Source organism: Macaca thibetana, chromosome 11, assembly GCF_024542745.1.
Source record: "Macaca thibetana thibetana isolate TM-01 chromosome 11, ASM2454274v1, whole genome shotgun sequence".
In the NCBI taxonomy this organism is placed as follows: Eukaryota; Metazoa; Chordata; class Mammalia; order Primates; family Cercopithecidae; genus Macaca; species Macaca thibetana.
The window spans coordinates 70,507,182-70,527,436 of NC_065588.1; the positions used below are offsets into that span (position 1 = coordinate 70,507,182).

Consider the following 20,255-nt stretch of genomic DNA (forward strand, 5'->3'; position numbering starts at 1 on the left):
TATGACTAAAAAATATGATGGAAGACATAAGTCACATAAATTAGACAATTCAAAGATAAGGCTGTTTCTAGCTCACCACTAATTTTCCTTTGATTTGTGCTTTTTTCCTTTTTACATAGAAGTCTGCATATGTTTTGCCATAAGTCAGGTTAACTTCACACCTGATGATCAGTTCCATGTGACTGGTAAAAAGTATTGCTATACATAAAACACACGTGGTTTCAGACCCTATCAGCCTGTAAACACAATGATTATTTACTACGTCAACGTGATTCTAAAATTGCTTTTTAAGACTTTTGTTATTTAGTGCTGAGGTAAAAATTTTTGAAACAGTTGGGCTTTCACTGAAATTGCTTGAGAATCATGAGTAAATCTTTTCACAAAAATACTGAGAGCAAGTAGAGAAACCATTGGCTTTATCGCCTGGAGATAAGAGTACAATACTATTTTTTTTTTCCTCTCTCTCTGGTGCTTCCGGTGCTTAGTTAAGAAGCTTTAAGTCTTTGTATGATCCTTGGGTGGGACCTGAAATAAGTCAAACAGAAGCTTAATTCCTGCTTCTTTTTGACAATGATTTTCTCAAGCTCTCTACTTCAGTTTTCACATCTGCAAAATTAAGTGAAAAATTTCTCTCAAAAAGTTGCTATGTTTTAAGTGTAAGAAAACACATAGTAGGCACGCTGTCATATACACAAGCATTTTCTACATCAATGTTATAGACCCTATTTCTTACTGTTTAACAATATACTTAGATTAACATCCATATATTTAATAAAACAAAATTTTAATTGAAGGGAAGAAAATTATTAGGCAAATTATTTACCATGACCAAATTTGTCCATAATTACAGTTTACTCATTTTGTAACTTACCCAAATATCATTCTTTTATGATATGTAACATACATTGGTAGATATCATTGATACTTCTTTCTCTGATAATGTCTACTGCTGTAGAGAAAAGACTTCATTAAATATCGTCAATATCCTGCTATTTACACATAGTCCTTAAAGCTTCTGAATCCTGGAAAAGTGGTATTGATTATCATCTTACTTAGTGTCACATCTTCCAGAATTTTTATGGGAGTGGTGACAATTGCCACTGCCTAGAAAGCGGCTAGGAATGAAGATTAAACAACTGCTTTGATTCTAGATTGTTATCACCCAGATTGAAATGACATAACGCACTGCATAGAGAAGGCAAGCAGCTTATTGAGGAAGAAATCTAGTATTGACATCCTATTTATCTAAATCAATTCTAAAGATAAAAATATCAAATCAATGTTAATCAAATGGAATGCAAGCTGACCCTGAATATAAGGGGGAGGAAATGTTACTCAAAACATGTGACCAGCTAGCTTTTATATCCTTTTACTTTCCTTCTATTAAAAATATATAAAAATAAAATAACTATAAAATTATACATACACAATTTTCTGCTTCAATGATGTAGTTACCATCTGTTTTTAGGGAGAAAGTTTCTTCTCCAGAAGCTGTACAGCAGTTGGGAGAAGCATTTCAAAGAACCAAAGAGGGTGTAAACTTCCAGTAAGTTCCTTTCCAAGATATTTCAGGGATGCTAACAACGAACCCTACTAAGGATCTGTGGTTGTTCCTTCTGGGATTTTGTTTGTTTGTTTGTTTGTTTTCTGGAGTTGCTGGGTTTCTTTTAAATATTCTTAAACAAAAGGGGTGTGTAATTGGAAAGAATGGCTCTGAGCCAGATCCCAATCTGGTCGCGTGTGTGTGTGTGTGTGTGTGTGTGTGTGTGTGTGTGTGTGTGTGTCTAGAGATAGAGACAGGATCTGGCTATGTTAATCAGGCTAGTCTCAAACTCTGGGCCTCAAGCAATCCTCCCACCTCAGCCTCCCAAATTGCTGGAATTGCAGGTGTGAGCCACCACACCTGGCCCTCAATCTAGACTTCAGCCAACTGAGTGATCATTTACTTGTTGTAAGAGATCTCCATTCTAGTGTTTTTGAAGATGACAGAAACTACTCAATGTAAGAAGAAACGTAAAGGAAAATGTCATGCTTGGTTACTTCTGAAAATTCACACTTCAGAGTTTTGTTATATGTAAGGTAATAGAAATCATACTATAAAAGTGTCAAGTTTAAAGAGTTTGTATGTTCTGTGTCAAAAATTGTTTTCTATCCCATCCCCCAAAACCGTATCTTGTAGACATAGATGAGAGAATTTAGTTTAGTAGATGTTCATCAGTTATAAGTGACCCCAATTTACAGAATTTATCTTCTGTTTTCTGTTGTCACATCAACCAGTCTAATGTAATTAGAAACATGATGTAAATGTATTTTGTAGGTTTAAAATACGCCATCTGCTTGATAGTTATACATATTGCAACCACCATTTAGTGCCAGCATTATAAAAAAAAATTTATATATATATATTTCTGGGGGGAAACAGACTCGTACTTTGTTGCCTGGAGTGCAGTGGTGTAATCTCAGCTCACTGCAACCTCCACCTCTTGGGTTTAAACAATTCTCGTGCCTCAGCCTCCCAATTAGCTGAGATTACAGGCACGCACCACCATGCCCGGCTAGTTTTTGTATTTTTAGTAGAGACAGTGTTTCACCATGTCGGCCAGGCTGGTCTAGAACCCCTGACCTCAAGCAATCCACCCGCCTCGGCCTCACAAAGTGCTCGGATTAGACGCATGAGCCACCGTGCCAGGCCATGAATAAATATTATCACAAGAAATTCAATCAAAGTAATCTCACTTTTAATTGGCAATTTTTAAAAAAAAAAAAACTCAAATTACGTGGTATTAAGGAAAAAGAGTTTAAGCTTTACAATACATTGACAACATAGTAACATTAAAAATTAAAAGCAAATATTATGTTAAAGATTTAAAAACCACCCAGGTAGATCCTGCGCCTGGCCAGCCCCGCCCGGTCTTTCCTCTGGCCCACCTGACGGTCACGCGTCTCTCCTCCTCCCCACCTTGAGGCCGGCAGCTGCCCTTCAGCTTCGGCTCCGTGGACTGGCTCTCCCAGAGCAGCTGCTCAGGGCCGACTCACACCTACAGGCCTGCCATGTCTCCCAGGGGAGCCTCACTGGCCCGGGTCAGATATCCGGCTCCCGGGAGCCCCCTCAGGCCGTCAGCATCAAGGAGGCTAGGTCCTCAAATCTGCCTGCGCCGGAAAGGACCGCGGCTGGGTCAAGGGGCCAAACACCTGGCGGCCCCCAGTGTCCGCACTGCCTTTATCGCTGAGTAGGTCGGCGACTTGGAAAGCGTCTTCCGGCCCTCTAGAGCGGAAGAGGCTGGCCAGGGAGATGCCCCTCTCGGAGGTCCAGATAAAAACCTGGTTTCAAAATCCCCGGATGAAACACAAAAGGCACATGCAGGACTCTCAGCTGAATAGTCCCTTCCCTGAGTCACTCCACGCTCCCTCAGCTTTCCACTCACCGTCTTCTGGACTTCCTAATGGCCTGCAGCTGCTGTGCCCTTGGGCACCCCTGTCCAGGCCCCAGGCTCTGATGCTGCCCCCTTGCTCCTTCTGGGGTCTCTGCCGAGTGGGACAAGAGGCCCTGGCCTCTGCATGGGCTTCCTGCTCTGGGCAGCCTCTGGCGTACCATCCCCCAAGACCAGGAAGTGGTATGCATCCGCTGGGACCGGCCCTGTCTACCCGGCCTTGGGGCCTGTGTGCTCTGCCGAGACAAAGGATGCATTTTGAGGAAGCTCCTCTGATTCTGTGCCTCCCACACACGCGGCCTGTGCAGATGGCACCTGGCACCTACCCGGAGGACTCAGCTGTTCTGTTTACATCGTGGCGGCACCTCTCACCCTGACCCACGCAAAGGTTCTGGAGATTTCTGGAGAATATATTTATTAAAGCCACCTCTTCACTGAAAGTTGCCAAAAGGGTCAGTTTAGGAAGTAAATGAAGGGTCAGTGAACAGAGTCAAACAAAGAAGTAGGTTTGTCATGGGTAGGGCTTTCAGCATATGATGAAAGGATAATTTGTTTTTTAAAGTGTCCGAAAAAACTGGTTTTCTTGGAAAAAGTAAAGATTGTAAGCTTTGTGTGTAAAAAAGAAAACCGTGAAGGATTGGGAATGCAGGTGTCGTGTTTATAACTTTATGGTTCGAGTTCCTTTTAACAAGGACTCCAAAGCTGGAAAGCAGGAGCGACAAGGGTGAAAATTAAGACTGGGTGCTGGGGCCCTGCAGTGCGCTCTAGGCCTTGCGTGAGCTGAGACTGTGCCCGCAGCCTGCTGGGGGCTGCTCTTCTCTGGTGAGGGAAAGTGGGCCAGCTGGGACCTGCTGCTGTACCTGGACTGAAGCCTCCAGCATGTGCTCATCTGTCCCCCTCCACGCATCAGCCTCAGGACAAAACAGAATGACTCAAGGACAGCACTTCCTGCAGAAAGTCAGGAAGTGCCCAGGACTACTACCCGGGTAGTCCTCTCCCTCATTGATGGACCATTCTTGGTGCAGACTCTTCACTGCACGCACCGAAGCTTAGACAAGCGCACATCTGTCCGTGTCGCCCCAGAGTGCCCAGGAGGCAGGCAGCGCGAGGCGCCCAGACAGATGGGGTCAGCCTACAGGACTGTGAGGCGACTTGTGAAACCGACCCAAGCATCCCAACAGGAACAAAAGTGTGGTCCTGTGGCCATGTCCACAGCAAGTTCCACTTTCCCCTTGCTCAATTCTGCGTTGTTGGAGGTGTTTACAACCAGCATGTGCTTTTATAATACAACCTCAGGTAAGAGTGGAAGAGCTGCTGTGCGTCCTGGCGAGTGATAATGTGACAGAAGCCTAGGTGAGGCCCTCGGAGAGCAGTGACTGGACAGGGGCTCCTGGGTGAGGCTTGGACAGCACTGATTTGTGGATGTGGAAGGGGCCACGTTGTCCGTGATAAAAGTATAAATGCACCGCCAAAATAAATAAATAAATAAATCACCCAGCACTTTGGGATGCCCAGATGGGTGGATCACTTGAGGCCAGGAGTTCAATTCCAGGAAACCTGGTCTCTACTGAAAATACAAAAATTAACCAGGCGTGGTAGCCTGGGCCTGTAGTCCCAGCTACTCAGGAGCTTGAGGCACAAGAATCACTTGAACCCGGGAGGTGGAGGTGCAGTGAGTAGAGATGGCGCTACCGCACTCCAGCCTGGGTGACAGAGCAAGACTCTGTCAAAATTAAAAAAAAAAAAAGTGTGTATATATATATATATATAAATCACAGTTGGAAGAATGTACATCTAAGAAGTTGCCACATTACAAGATTTTTGTATCTCAATGGTAGATTGTGATAAAATGTGTTTGACCAGTGAATTAATTCACAGAACACATTTGGGTTAAAAAATAAAACAGAAGAGTAAATTTTATAGCTTTTGTTAAAACTGTGGCCAAAAAGTGAGCCATATAGAGGGAGCCTGTTGTCACTACAACAAGAAGGGAAGAACAGAATAGCTTTTCCTGTACACTCTTGGATATTACAAGAAACAAGATTCTAATCGCATATTGGCAGCTATTGCAAACGTGGATATTTGTGGATTAATCAGTGTAAAGTAGGTACATTTTGTTTGGTCCTTTATATATTTCTCTACTTTCTCCCCCTTTTGTACAATGCTTCCTCTCTGCCTTCAATAAAGAATCGCCTACCATTTTGGCAGAGGTCAGTGGAAAGTTTCCTAGCTGAGCCTTAAATTCCTCCCTGTGGTGATCTCAAACTAAAACTATATATTCCTTGATATTAGGAATATAACAAAGATGTTATTTTTCATATTAGGGTATTTTTCATACAGTACTTTGCTGAATGGTCTCATTTCTTCTATGCTAATTTGTTAAAATGATATCGATTCAAATGATGAAATAATATATAAATAGGATTCATTCAATAAATATTGAAGTATTACAAATACTTAGCAGTGTTCCATTTTTTGAATCTGTTGATTCAATCCTCATAATCCATTTGTTTGTTGTCATTTCACATTTAAAAAAGGCTACTTGATTCTCAGTAGTTGAATTTTCACTGCATGTGAGTGTTTACACTATTTAGCTTATATTGGTAAGTTATCTGACATGACTTGTAGTGTGTATGTTACCTTATGTCGTTCTGGGTAAAAGTGTCTTTTATTTTGACTTCTACAAATTGATACAATAAAGAAAACTGGAAAAAATAGTTTACCACTATTTAAACACATTTTTTTTTAAAAAAAAAGCTTTCAGAGAAAGCTTTCAATTAGAGGTGTTACTAAAATTTTTAAAAAGCAAAATTATAGAAACTTGCTACCCTTTGGAATAAACATAATCAGCAGTATTAATAATTTACCAAATATAAGAAACTATAAATAGCATTATCAGTGGCAAGTAATGCCATTATGAATGCTTTCTTTGTTGTTGTGAAGTGGGATCAAAATATTACTTTATATAGAATTTTTTATCATTAATTTTAAAATAAAGGCACTTTTAGTGGTTGACTATTATGAGATGATTATATATTATTTTTACATTTTAGGAAATTTAGTAATCATTTTTTAAAGAAAATTGTAGCCATACTGAAAAAATGATTGAATATCTTATAAATAAAGTTCTCTAGCTTGTTCCAGTTGCAACTGAATCCTACAATGTGCTACTTGTCTTTTCTTTATGTTGAAGTCCTTCCACACTTGCTTTTCACGTCTCTCCATTAAGATATATGACTATTCTTCAAATGACACCTGAATAAACAGCAGTTAAATCTAATGTATGGTGCTTAAATGTATGATAGGTGACCAAATATATAAAAACTAGTCTCATAAATTTTAAAACAACTTAGCATATTAACATAGTATTAACAAGTAGTATTAGAGAATCCCATACCTTTAAAGAAGTTTGCAGTGAAATAGTAAATGTGACTGAGAATGGAAGTAAAATAGAGAAAGATGAATTCCATGTAACCTTTGGGAACCAGTAATCTGCTCTGAAGCAACCAACTACATAAAGGTCACATCAAAGCAAGAATACAGTGACCCTGTATAAAATATTGGAACAGTTTAATGGATATTTTGTGACTTTCAAAGGTTATAAATCTAAACACTGTACCAAATCTGAACTCTCTTGAAATCAAGTGCCATTAAGAATACCCTAATCTACCACTCAGACATGTAATTATGTCAAATTCCAGCGTTATATCTTCATAATAGACATTTCCAGGGCTTAAGCACACTCCACACATGAAAAGAATAATGTATGTATTCTGAAACATCAACTAATAAATCAATGACTTTTCTTTGGTTTTGTTATACATTACGATTCTTTATTTGTCTCTCAAATTTCTGCCTTTGTTATTAAGCTTATTTTAACTACTCTTCGAATGAGTTTAATTTATATAAGCAGGATGTAAATGTCTGTAAAATTAAAAGTGAAAATAATTGTTTAAGTCCAGCCCCCTTCCCTCCCTCCAGCAACTCTTTACCAAAAAAAAAAAAAAAAAAAAAAAAAACAACAACAAACAAACACACAAACAAAAACCCACCACCAACCAAAAATAACCCAGCAGTTTTGCAAGCCTTTTTATGGAAAGGGGATTTGAAAAGAACAGTATTTGGGGTGCCAATGCATTGGGAGATGTACTCATTAAGCAGCCCACCTTTCTTCCTTTCTGGGATGTTCAGGGTTCTGGGCACATAGGTGTTTTACTGAAGATACTTGGGCACCAGGTTCACCCACAGGTACTGTTATTGCCTTAAAACAATACAATATCCTCATCATCCATATTGTCCTTGATACTTCCATGATTAGTGCTAATAGAAGGGGCATGGAGGAGAAAAGTTGTTGGCAGGTAATCTCATGTTCCAATGGCCTTTAGTTTCCGTGTATATTGATTTCCCATAGAATAATGCTCCAGGTATATCTCTGTCTACTCCTCTTTAAAGAAAGAATAAATGATTAGATTGTTGAGTTAGGGAAGGGGAGTTAGGGCTACATAGCTCAGCTCCTTTCTACTCATCTTCAAGTTTTATACTTCCGTGACACATTCTGTGATAAGCCTCATAGTAGAGACTCTAGTCTGGTGGTGGTAAGGCTGTGGATTTCCAGGACTTCTTGTGAGTTGTAGAAATACATATTGAGATTTGTAGCAAATACCACAAAACTCACCACCATCAAAATTATTTTCTTATATTTCCCAGAAACTTTTCAGTTAGGAGACAGCCTGTGGCTAATTTGGTCCAGTGTCTTTTAAGGTGAAATAAATAGCATAAGGCACTTCCAAGAAGAATAAAGATAAGCTCTTGAGTGATTATTCTCTCTCTCTTTTGCTGATCCATCAACTAGCAGCTGTTCCAGATGGTACAGCTACAAGATGGTGGAGCTTTAAGCCTAAAAATGCCTGGTTCCAGAATCACCCCCTGCCCCAACCACATCTGCCCATGCGGTTGTTTTGTAACACAGCCAGGATCAGCTTTCTGAGTGTACGACTTGTGAAGGTGCACAGGGGTCTGGGATTAGAAACTATCAGTGTTTGATTTAATGTTCTGTTGTTGCCATCTTAAAATTCTTAATATTTTTGAACAAGGGATCTCATATTTCCAAAAATTATATAGCTAGTAATGACCACAGCAAAATCTAGAAAAACAAGTTATAACTAGCAGAGAATTTTTACAGCTGACAATAAAATCCACTCCAGCTAGTATGAAAGAACAAATGAGTTTATTTAAGAATATTATTTAGGTACGGGAATTACATACTAAATTTCTAGAAACCATACAAATAGGAAAACTGTACAGTCACACCGTAGAAATATTTTATTGAAAGCCTGAAGCAGCAGCAGCTTTCTGCTCCCCAAACATACAGAATGCCAGGGACCGGATAACAGAAACCCTTATATGGCTACTATTAAAAACAAACAAACAAACAAACAAAAACCTCCAAAAAAGGAAACAGAAAAATATTTTCTGACTTTGCTTGCTAGAGAAGCCTCATGACCTCTTCCACATAATTTTTAGTTCAGCCTTTCAAGTCTTACATGGGAGCCTGCGGTGTAGAACTTTGTCACTTTTGAAAACTTAGCTTCAAAGGTATAAGAAATGAGATTTTACCTCACCATTCCCTAGTTTAAAGAATATATGTTGATCGAACCAAACTGCAATATTTACCAGAGACAGGACTGACCTGCTTTTTTAAATTTTTATATATTTATTTATCTATTTTTGAGATGGAGTCTCGCTCTTTTGCCCAGGCTGCAGTGCAGTGGCATGATCTCAGCTCACTGCAACCTCTGCCTCCTGGGTTCAAGCAGTTCTCCTGCCTCTGTCTCCTGAGTAGCTGGGACTACAGATGTGTGCCACCATGACAGGCTAATTTTTTTTGTAATTTTTGTAGAAATGGGGTTTCACCATGTTGGCCAGGCTGGTCTCAAACTCCTGACCTCAAGTGATCCACCCACCTTGGCCTCCCGACGTGCTGAGATTACAGGCATGAGCCACTGTGCCCGACCCAGGATTGGCCTGTTTAATCTTGGGACTCAGAATTGGGAAGCCATCCCAAAGACTCACCCTAAATTAATTAGGATGCTTTGTATATGTCTTTAAACATATCTCCTAATTATTTATTTTTCTCCAACACTACTAAAATCAATTGACATCCACATATCATCTGGCTTTTTTGTTTTTTTCTAAAATTTTGTCTATGTAAAATCTCTGTAAAAGGATCTTTAAAAAAACAAACAAAAATGCATCTCTGATCATGATGTTCCCCTGCTTAACAATCCTCTATTTCAAAACAAACCATTGCTTTGAGGATGCATCTAACGTCTTAACGTGGTGCACTAGTCTCTCTATCTTCTGGCCCTTACTTTTCTTTCTATTCTCATGTCTTTTCACACTCCATCTTGCACTCAATCTTTCATCCATATTGAACTATATTTTTCTAGCCTATAAGCTTCCTCTCTCCATGCAATTCTTTTGCATTCAGTGTTCTCCTACTTTTTCCAAATTCTGGGTGCCTTCACTTGGCTAATTCCCATTCTTAGATAAAGACTTGGCTTAAATTCACTTCTGAGGTTTTTTCACTGTCTCCCTCTCCCAGGCCACAGATTAGTATGCCCTACTTTCTGATTCCCTTGCATTCTTTACTTTTTCTGTGTTAACTGCATGGAAATTACTTGTATAATTGTCTCTATTCTCTGATAAACTACACACTCTGTGAAAACTGAGGACATGATTGTTTCATGTATCGACACATCTTTATACCTAACAAAATTTCTCAGAGATAATGTGCTATCGACAAACTTATGAGAAATAACATAGAATGAATAGATGAGTGAGTGCATGAATACATAACTCAATGATTAAATGAAAGGAAATGTAGCTCTGGCTTCTAAGTGTGTTTTATACTATCCAATGGTTCTATTTGTTATATAGTGAGATACTATAAGTTCTGGAGACCTAGGTTTTATCTTTGGATAGTCCGTGGGTTTATTAATTCAACAAAATTTATCATAAAATTACTATATGCCTAGCCTTATGGCTTTGTGTCTTTGTGTACCCAAGCTAAATATTCAGGATCTCAGTTTCACCATTTGCAGTATCAGAGTAATAATATTTATCTGAAGAGTAATAATATTTATCTGAAGAGTAATAATATTTATCTGAAGTTTTTTGTAAAAATCTAGTGAATTTACAAAAATATTAATTTTGTGTTACTGTTAGTATTGTTAAATAGTTGAGTTTCCTATTAGATGGTGTTTGTATTATTGACAGTTTTTAGATAATTTATTCCTATTAAAATGTAGATACATGACTTACTTCACTATTATATAAGCAGAATATGTTGAGACTGGTAAATAGTTTAGAATCAAATTTTAACTTAATTAAAACATGCTCTGTATTATTTGTCTAATTTATGGCGTCCATCCCAGAGACTTAAGGTACAATCACATGTTTTACATTTCTCTTAGTTTTGCAACCTCAAAAAAAATCCATACTCAGACTCAAGTTTTGGACTGCTCTACAACTGCATTTATCTTACATCAATGTAATTACATTGTCCATCATACCATCTAAATTTGTCTATCTATCTATCTATCTATCTATCTAATTAGCTATACTACTGTGTTTGTGCAATCTATCTCAGAAATAGTAGTCTAATCCAGATTAAAATTGAATTGAAACTCCACTTTCTGACATGAAATGAATACAGGGAAAAATAAAAGTGATCAAGAGGAAGAAGAATGTATGTGTGAATATCTGTCATTGCAACTCTACTATTCCACTTATACGTTTTATATTGTATCTCTCCCAAAGTCAGACCTTGCATTTCAAAGAAATGTCGTTGCAAATTAAATTTATCTGACTGCCAATCAAAATGCCCATTATGGGCACAATTTGCATTTTAAGGAATACTTCCATTGTTATAAAATTTCAAACATATTTTGAACATAATTCATGGCTTCAACCTTCCATAGATAACCCTACCATTCATTCCACATTACCTGATACAGACCTCTATAAATTTTTCAGTTATCTGTTTCATATTAAATACCAAACATTCCCTTTTGATTTCATATACATTGCTCCTTTTTGCCAAAAAAGGTCTTAGGGATTTTTTTTTTATGTTTTATTTTTTAGGGTTTTTTTCTTTATGATTTTTCCTGACATTTTTGCCTAGATATTTTTTCTTTCTCCTATGGTTCACTAAATACTTTCCTGACTTATTTGACTCCTGCACCCTTTTATATCACAAGGTATATCCCTAATCCATGGTGCATATCACATTTGTAATGTCACTTTACTTTTTATGTACAATTGATTAATGTCTGTGTCACCCAGTAGATTATATGAACCAAGGGAGCATGTCTCTTCATGCTCACAATTTTAATTTCAGGATCTGGCCTATTAATTTACACATAAGAGGTTTTCTATACATGGTTTAGAATGAGTAAATGATTCCCCAATCCCTGGGTTATGAGGTAGGTGAATTTATAAGTCAAACTGAGACACGTAAGAGTCAAGTTAAATACATAAAAATATCATTATCATATAAAACATAAGGACAAAAATATAAGAAGGAACAAAGAGAGTTGAGAAAGGATGCTGCCATTCATGGTGCCTCCTACTTTATACCACTCTACTGTAATTCTCATCGTAAACTCATGTGGTTTTTATTACTATCATTTTACAACTGAGAGACACATGATGCAAAATGTTTAATTGGTTCAACTTCCTACCCCTAGGAAGTGGTGAGGATGAGCTGTGTAACATATCTAATCACCTCCAAAGCCCAGTCTCTTTCCACCACTCCATGATTGAACTACTTGCTTCAGAACTTCTGATTCTCTGTGAGATTCTCTTCAGCTTGGAGCTTTGGCCTCTGGAGTCTAAAGAATGAGTTATGTGGAAACTGTGAATTTAATCCTATCTTAGACTCACGTCTTCTTAATTGCGTTTTCTCTCCCTTTTCCCCATAAGTGCAGTCACAACTTAAATGCTTCTGCAATTGTTGATGACTACACTTATAACATGCCAGATGTTATTTCATTTAAATTATGCCCACACAGTGCAGGTGCAAAATGGAGGCCACAATTGCACAAATTTGGACTTAAGTAGTTCTATGTTTTCATTTAATCTCTATGCTTGGCTCAATGTAAATCATTTTCTTCACTTTTTTTTCTACTTTCTAACTGCCTACAAAACTTTTAAAATATATTACTTTAAAAGTTCTGAAAATTGAGAATGGTACATATATTTTTTAGAATAAAAAAGCCTTGGCCGGGCGCGGTGGCTCACGCCTGTAATCCCAGCACTTTGGGAGGCCGAGGCGGGCGGATCACAAGGTCAGGAGATCGAGACCACGGTGAAACCCCGTCTCTACTAAAAATACAAAAAATTAGCCGGGCGCGGTTGTGGGCGCCTGTAGTCCCAGCTACTCGGGAGGCTGAGGCAGGAGAATGGCGTGAACCCGGGAGGCGGAGCTTGCAGTGAGCCGAGATCGCGCCACTGCACTCCAGCCTGGGCGACAGAGCGAGGCTCCGTCTCAAAAAAAAAAAAAAAAAAAAAAAAAAAAAAAGCCTTTGCCTCTTAGGTAGACTTTGCATTTCCTCAGACTGCAAAAAGAATTACCCTGCCTATTTTTATTTACACAAATATAATATGGCTAATCCAGCCATGCTTTCCAAAGAGAACACTTTAAGGAACATGGCCATAAAGCATCAAAAATTGGTATCAAATGGATCTACTATAATCCCACAGTTACTCCTCATTTAAGAGCTGAACCTTTCCAAATTTCTCTTACTTTTTCTTAAATGTGTTCTCCGTTCATTCTTCCATGCTGTCATGTCCCAAAATGTAATACTTGTAGTTTTGTGTGGCATCTGCATTGGGGTCTATTGGCTCGTATACCTGAACTAGTAAGAAAAGAAAAGGAAAAAATCTAAAATGTCTATAAAAATGATCATCCTAGGATACATGCTAGATGACTATTTTATAGCTTCTGACCAACTACTGTATTTCATTAAACCCAAGGTGAGATCAATTGTATGGCACACTATTATTTTAATTATCATTAAGAAAACACTGTAAATTAAAATGTATCTCAGTATTTTCTTACTTTTTATACTATGGAAAAAATATTTTTGGACTCAGTTTAGACTTGCATTTAAAAATGTATCACTCTTGTATATACATTTAAAAAGGACATGCAAGAGAAATGATTTGGTTAAAGTATTGCACAAATATTTTTGATTTAGTCTGGCTCTTTGGAATCACCAGAATTGTCAATCTCTTTATTTTACCTCAGAATAACATCCATTGTGAACATCAATAGTATTACTAATAAAATGATACAGGATTTCAGGAATACTCTAGTTTTGTCTCTGAGATATTTTTCCATGTCAGTTACTGCCATTCTGCAGAATTTTGTTGTTCTCTTGGACTTTTCAGAAGATATTACGGAGTATCTTTTGGCAACAATGATAAACCATATACCTTTTTCTCAAATGGTTTTTAAATGCCCTGTTGATACAAAGCAAGGGGTTATGGTTGTTGAAGGGTGGCAGAATATGCCACCCCAAAACATGCCACTTTGGCATAAAGACTATTTTGAGATAAAGGCAATTATAAATACCACAGATGCAAGAAGAAAGAACACTCTGACCCTCCCCTTTCACTGTACAAACGGACTTTATTGAAATAATTCTTATCTTCCTTTAGCCTCCGCATAGGGTTTAGCTACTTTTACATAATTGCCTCTCTTTGTTCAACCTAGTATAAAAACATGTAGGTTTGGCCACTTCTTTGGATCTTCCGTTTTTCATGAAAGCTCTCAGGTCATTTAACACTTATGTGAAATACATATTTGTGCTCTTCTCCTTTTAATTTGTCTTATATCAATTTAATTCTCAGACCCAGCCAAAACTCTAAGAAGGTAGAGATAAAATTTTGCTTACCCTACATTGTCCAACTATGTCATAAGAAATGACAGCTAAGGCCCCCAAAGCACAGGTAATTGCTTCTACTGCTTGGCCTATGACAATGTTAAGAGGCATCAACATTTTAAACAATTTAAAATATAAATATGTACATATAATACATACATAAGACTCCTTTTTAAATAAAATTTGGGTAACCCAATAGCAATCTAAGATTGACTAGTGTTATATCATGCCTGAGTAAATGGTTTTATTGGATATCTGTTGCCATATTTCTATTACACTAATATGAGGTTCACTTATCCAGTGATTCTCATACTATAGATTTCCGCTCTGGATATGATAAGCTTAACCATGTGTTCCTTGTTTTTCGAAATCTGTGTTACTTCATCGTTGCATCATGCTCCTTCATAAAATAATTTAACTTATCCATCCCAATAGTTAAAGAAGTATTCACTAAGTACTGCCCCAGGGAAAGAAGGAATTACACAGCTAAAATTTTATGGTCACCTATCATTATGAACAAGTGATAGTTTTAGATCCACTTTTTAAATTAAATCTCAGGAACAATTTAATATTTTTAATTGTCATCTTTAAAATGAAGTAATAAGAGATTGCTTTGGTTATATAATTTAACCAAGATAATCCACAGTAGAACTTATATATTATAATTGAAACTTTTGATATCATTTTAACTTATCTTCCTATTCTAAGTTTCAATTCCATATATGCTAACCAACATATATTAGTTTCTCTTATTTTTTATGCTATTTTCATTTAATAAATGCTTCCTTTAACATCTCTGAACCACCCCATGTTTATACTTATTGAAGGGCAAATCACACTTCAATGTTTCATTTTGGGTTTTATGTACCTGGAATGATTATATGTTCATTCCAAACAAGGCCCATTTAATAAAGTCCCTTAAAAATCTGACCAAGTTTCTTGATCATAGCTAAAATTTAAAATTGTGTAGGAATAGGCAATAAGGATGAAGGACTAAGATCAAAGACTATGAATTTGGGGCACTGTCTTAATATTTTCTTAGGAAATACAGTAGTATGTAGGAAGCAGCAACCAATATAGTAGAGGAAGAAAAGGCAATGTTCCTTTTGAAAGGCACACCCCAGTATAATGCTGAGTTTGACCATGAGAAAGGCAAAGACTGCTACATCATCTGCTTTTTAATTAGAAAAAAATAGCTTTAGAATATAAATGCCTTCACTGCCACGGAGTTCATTTAGACAGAACCTTTCTTAAATGTAAGGTAGAAGGAATTATGTGCTGGTGTTTTACATATCAGCAAAAATATTTAGAAAAATTTGTATTTAAAACCTGCATTATATGAACAAGAAATTAAAATTTAAGTTAAACAAGTAAGCTGATTTTATCTGATCATAAAAAGAGGGAGACTTACGTCTCCATATTTTTCATTTTCCTAAAAGAAATCTACTGATTATTCTCTCTGGATACATACATGTTGCCTGGAAATAGGTGATGAAAGGTTGCCTGAGGCTGCATTCTCCGCATGAAATTAGCAGGACCAATTATCTTCATTTCCTGTAGGGTCTGTAGTATATTTTCCAAATAGAATGACTGAAGATATTGTTGTATCTAAGTCTTAACATTTAAAACTTTGTCAATGTAGCTATGAAAGTTTACTACATAGATCAAGACAAGCATTGACTTTTCCTTCTGTATATCTATGAAAGTCCCATATAGCGTCTTATTCTGATATAAAGCTGTTTTGTCTGTATCGAAGATATGTTGTTTAGTGTGGGCACCTTTCTGAGTTACCTTAACTCCATCTGGATAACTTGCTGGAGCTTCTCCATCAGTGTGTGATGCTTCATTTTGCACTTTTCTGTTATGGAGATGGCATCTTTCCTTAAACTTCAGGAACCTTTTTTTTTTTTTTTTCCTGCAGTTTTTGTACCTCACTCAGCCTTTATGAAATAAAAGGGCCTTGCTCTGGTTTAGGCTTTGTCTTTATGGAATGCTGTGACAGGTTTGATCTATTCAGATCACTAAAACTTTTTCCATATCAGCAATAAGGCTGTTTTAGTTTCTATGTTCATTTTTGTGTTAATTGGAGTAGCATTTTTAATTTTCTTTAATAACTTTTCCTTTGCATTCACAACTTGGTTAACTGTTTCAAGCAAGAGTTCTAGCTTTCAGCCTGTCTTGGCTTTCAACACACCTTCTTCACTAAGATTAGTCATTTCTAGCTTTTGATTTAAAGTGAGAGATGTGTGACTCTTCCTTACACTTGAACACTTAGAGGCCTTTGTAGTGTTATTAATTGGCCTACCTTCAATATTGTTGTTTCTCAGGAATAGGGAGGCCCAAAGAGAATGAAAGACACAGTTAGTGGAGCAGTCAGAACACATGAAAACATTTATCTATTAAGTTTACTGTCTTATATGGGTTTGGTTTATGGTGCTCTCAAATATTACAATAGTAGCATAAAAGGTACCTTATCACAGATCACTATAACAGGTATAACAACAATGAAAAAGTTTGGAATATTGTGAGAGTTACCAAAACACAATATAGAGATGTGAAGTGAGCACACACTCTTGAAAAATGGTGCTGAAAAACTTGCATGAGTCAAGGATGCTATGAACTTTCCATTTGTAAAAAAAAACAGAGTATCTGCAAGGAGCGATAAAGCACAGCAAAATAAAAGGAGATATGCCTGTACAATTACTATGTGTCAGTTTTTAGAAAAACCAATACTTCCTAGTTACTGTTTTATCATTTTTCTTTTTTCTAAAAGTTAAGTTTTAAAAAACAGAAGTTTCATTAATGTTTTATTACATATAAATAATGGTTAATAAGAATATACAAATTAGCCCAGCAAACAGAAAACTGCAATTATTCTATGCCTTATTGGAAGATAGTAGCATCAAGGAAGGTCCCTGGAGATCAGAATGTGCTTTGATATTATTCAACACAATCATTAAGCAGTCAGTGAAAAATGTGAATGAGTGCACATCCAAATCTATAATAATAAAATGTTAGAAGCGAGAGATAATAAATCAGTTTGATCAAAAATACAGATGGATCTGGACAGCTGGAGAAATTATTCAGACTAGAAAGAGATGAGTTCTAATGAAAAGAATAGTAAGATCATGCATTTGAAGAAGAATAATACATAGCAGAAAAATATAAACTAATAAAAAGCCAAGATATATATGAAGTAATTAGGGAGAACATTATTTTAGTGTATTTGTTGATATACTGAAAAAGAATTTTAAGTCCAGTGTTAAAACAATGAAGGATAATTGTGTTCTAAGTTTCCTAACTTGAACAATTGGGGAAAAAAGAGAAAAATTATAATACCACTTAGCTAAACAATAAAATTTTGTCCATAAGCTTAATGGAGATTTTATAAACTTAGCCAATTTCAGAACAAAGTAGGAATTGTAATAAAAGCTGGCAATTTTAACTAACATGGAGATAGCTGTTTGAATTGTTTTATGTTTAAAATATTGAATTCATTTACATATCCCCAATCTTGGAGATTAATCTCGACTCTGTCTGCCTTAAAGTTTTCTACCAGGTCACACTCTTGTGTGTTTAAGTCGTTTAACTTAAAAGCATCATTACATACTCTTTCTTTGCACTCAAGGTGTAGTGAAATGTATCAAACTAAAGACCCACAGTTGGTGGTTTTGACTAAAAAAAATTCTAATCCCCTAGATACATTACACACCCTACCCATAATTTAAGCCAGGACACTTCTGATTTTAGAATTTTTATGTTGCTAAGAACAACAAGAAATTATTATTAGAACAGTTTGTCCCCAGAGAGACACACATTAACCAATATAATTATTAGTTGATTTAAATGGAAAATATCTTGAATTTTAAAAAGCAATTGAACTATGTTTAAAAATATGGTCTACTGAGATGGTAGTCTCCATGTCAAATGTTCATAAAATTCAGAAGAACCTCATTGAGAGGGTATGATATGACAGGAGAAAACTTGATCGAGCTTTTAGAAAAAATATAAATTCTTGTGCCAATTCTATCCTATTTGCTTTGTAGTATTGACAAGCCTCTGATTCTCTCTAGGACTTACTAATACCATGATAGTAAGAGTTAGTGACAAAACTAGAAGTCATATATAAAGGTAAACTGTTACTATCAACCTTATTATTAGTTTTAATATTATTTATTTATAAACAAATATGTTCCAGATAAAATACAAACATTTGTTCTAGTGAGGGTACTTAAATATGTTTTTATAAAACTTATATAAAATATGTTTTATAAAACTCCTGAACACTAAAATTTTAACCTTGTATCTCACCCAGTTAATTAGTCAGTGTGGACTGCCATAGCAAAATCACAGACATGGATTTCTCATAGTTCCCTCTTCTTGTATGGACACTAATCTTATCACTGTCATCTATTCTTAAGATCTCATCTAAACCTAATTACCTCCCAAAGGCCCTACCTCCTTAATCCATTAAACTGGGGCTAGGGCTTCAGCATATGAATTTGGGGCAACACAAACATTCTGTCCATAACTCCAGGTGTCATTTATTTTTCTCTCTACTCTTTCTTTTAAGAAAATAAATCTATTGTCTTGGGTTTCTTTCTTTTATGTCCTTTTAGAGTGTTTTTTGTTTGTTTGTTTGTTCATCTATCTCTTCTGTCCTAGATAATTATGTTTATCATTGTCCCCAATGGTAATGACTTACAATACTTTTAATAAGTCATAATTACTATCTCTTCTCATTTCATGTGATGTCAGTTAGGTAAGTGAGTGCTTTCTTGTTTTGTCACTTGCAGAGAAAGGAGAAAAAATTTAGTATTCACTGTAGCTTCTTCACTTTTATAAATAGTGTTTCTTCCTGCAGTGCTTTCTGCTGCAGTCCCAGAAGCACTTACTAATTCTGAACCCCTCTCTTGGGTGATTCTCTGAATTGGAAATTGTGACCTTGAGGCAGTACTGATAGATCACTTCTTGTGTGCTGTGCCTCCATGACTATGTTGAATACCAGAGAAGAGCTTCTTTCCTTTGCTCTGGGTGATTCATTTGTCTCAAGGGTCTTTGCTACTCTTCTCTCATGGGGACAATTTCATGTATGTGACCTCTCTGGGCACTGAATACAAGTACAAACACAGGGCCAATTTTATGCTTACAATACATTCATATAGCCAAGAGAATGGAAGAAGCCAGGTAGAACATACAAATCAAGGAGTCACTTCAGCCAAATAATTTCATGACATAGCATATATGGGTCAGAGAATATTTTTGAATAAATTACACATCTTAGAAATTAGTAGTAAAACAAATATTTACTTGAGAATTGAACTTATTTTACATTGTTATTTTAACGTTTGACTATAATTCTTATACTAATACTTAAATCAAATTTTGAGGACAAATCAGGATTATCTCATTCAATAACCAGCATCCTAGAAAACAGTTCATTAAGATTTTTCCTTATTATAAGGGAGGAAACTGACCACATCCCAAGGGCTCCCAGAAAATAAGCAGGAGAACCAGGGTTAAGATATATGTCTATTACAATTCAGAGCAGTCCAAGATCTTAAAAACTGTCCATACATATTGGGAAAATATTATAGTCAGCAAAAGTCTGAGTCCCTGAGTGTATTTTTGAAGCTAAAGACATGGAAGTAAAAGTGACATTCCAGCCCTCATATTCTACACTGATCAGGCATGAAACAAAAGCCTTATATGTAGAGTTTGGAAAGTATAGAAAACCCTGCTACTCCTGGCATTTACAGGCATACATTGAAGACCTTGATAAAGTTATTTAGGAAAGTCTGTACATTGCTGACTCTGTCCTGGAAGCACACACTCCAGAAGACATGCAATAAATTATGGATTATTTAAAGGCCCA

General features: G+C 36.4%; 1 pseudogene; it reads left to right on the forward strand.

Annotated features, from left to right (window-relative positions):
- Nucleotides 1-1,982: 1,982 nt before the first annotated feature.
- On the forward strand, nt 1,983-3,808 carry LOC126931634 (homeobox protein VENTX-like; annotated as a pseudogene).
- Nucleotides 3,809-20,255: the final 16,447 nt, after the last annotated feature.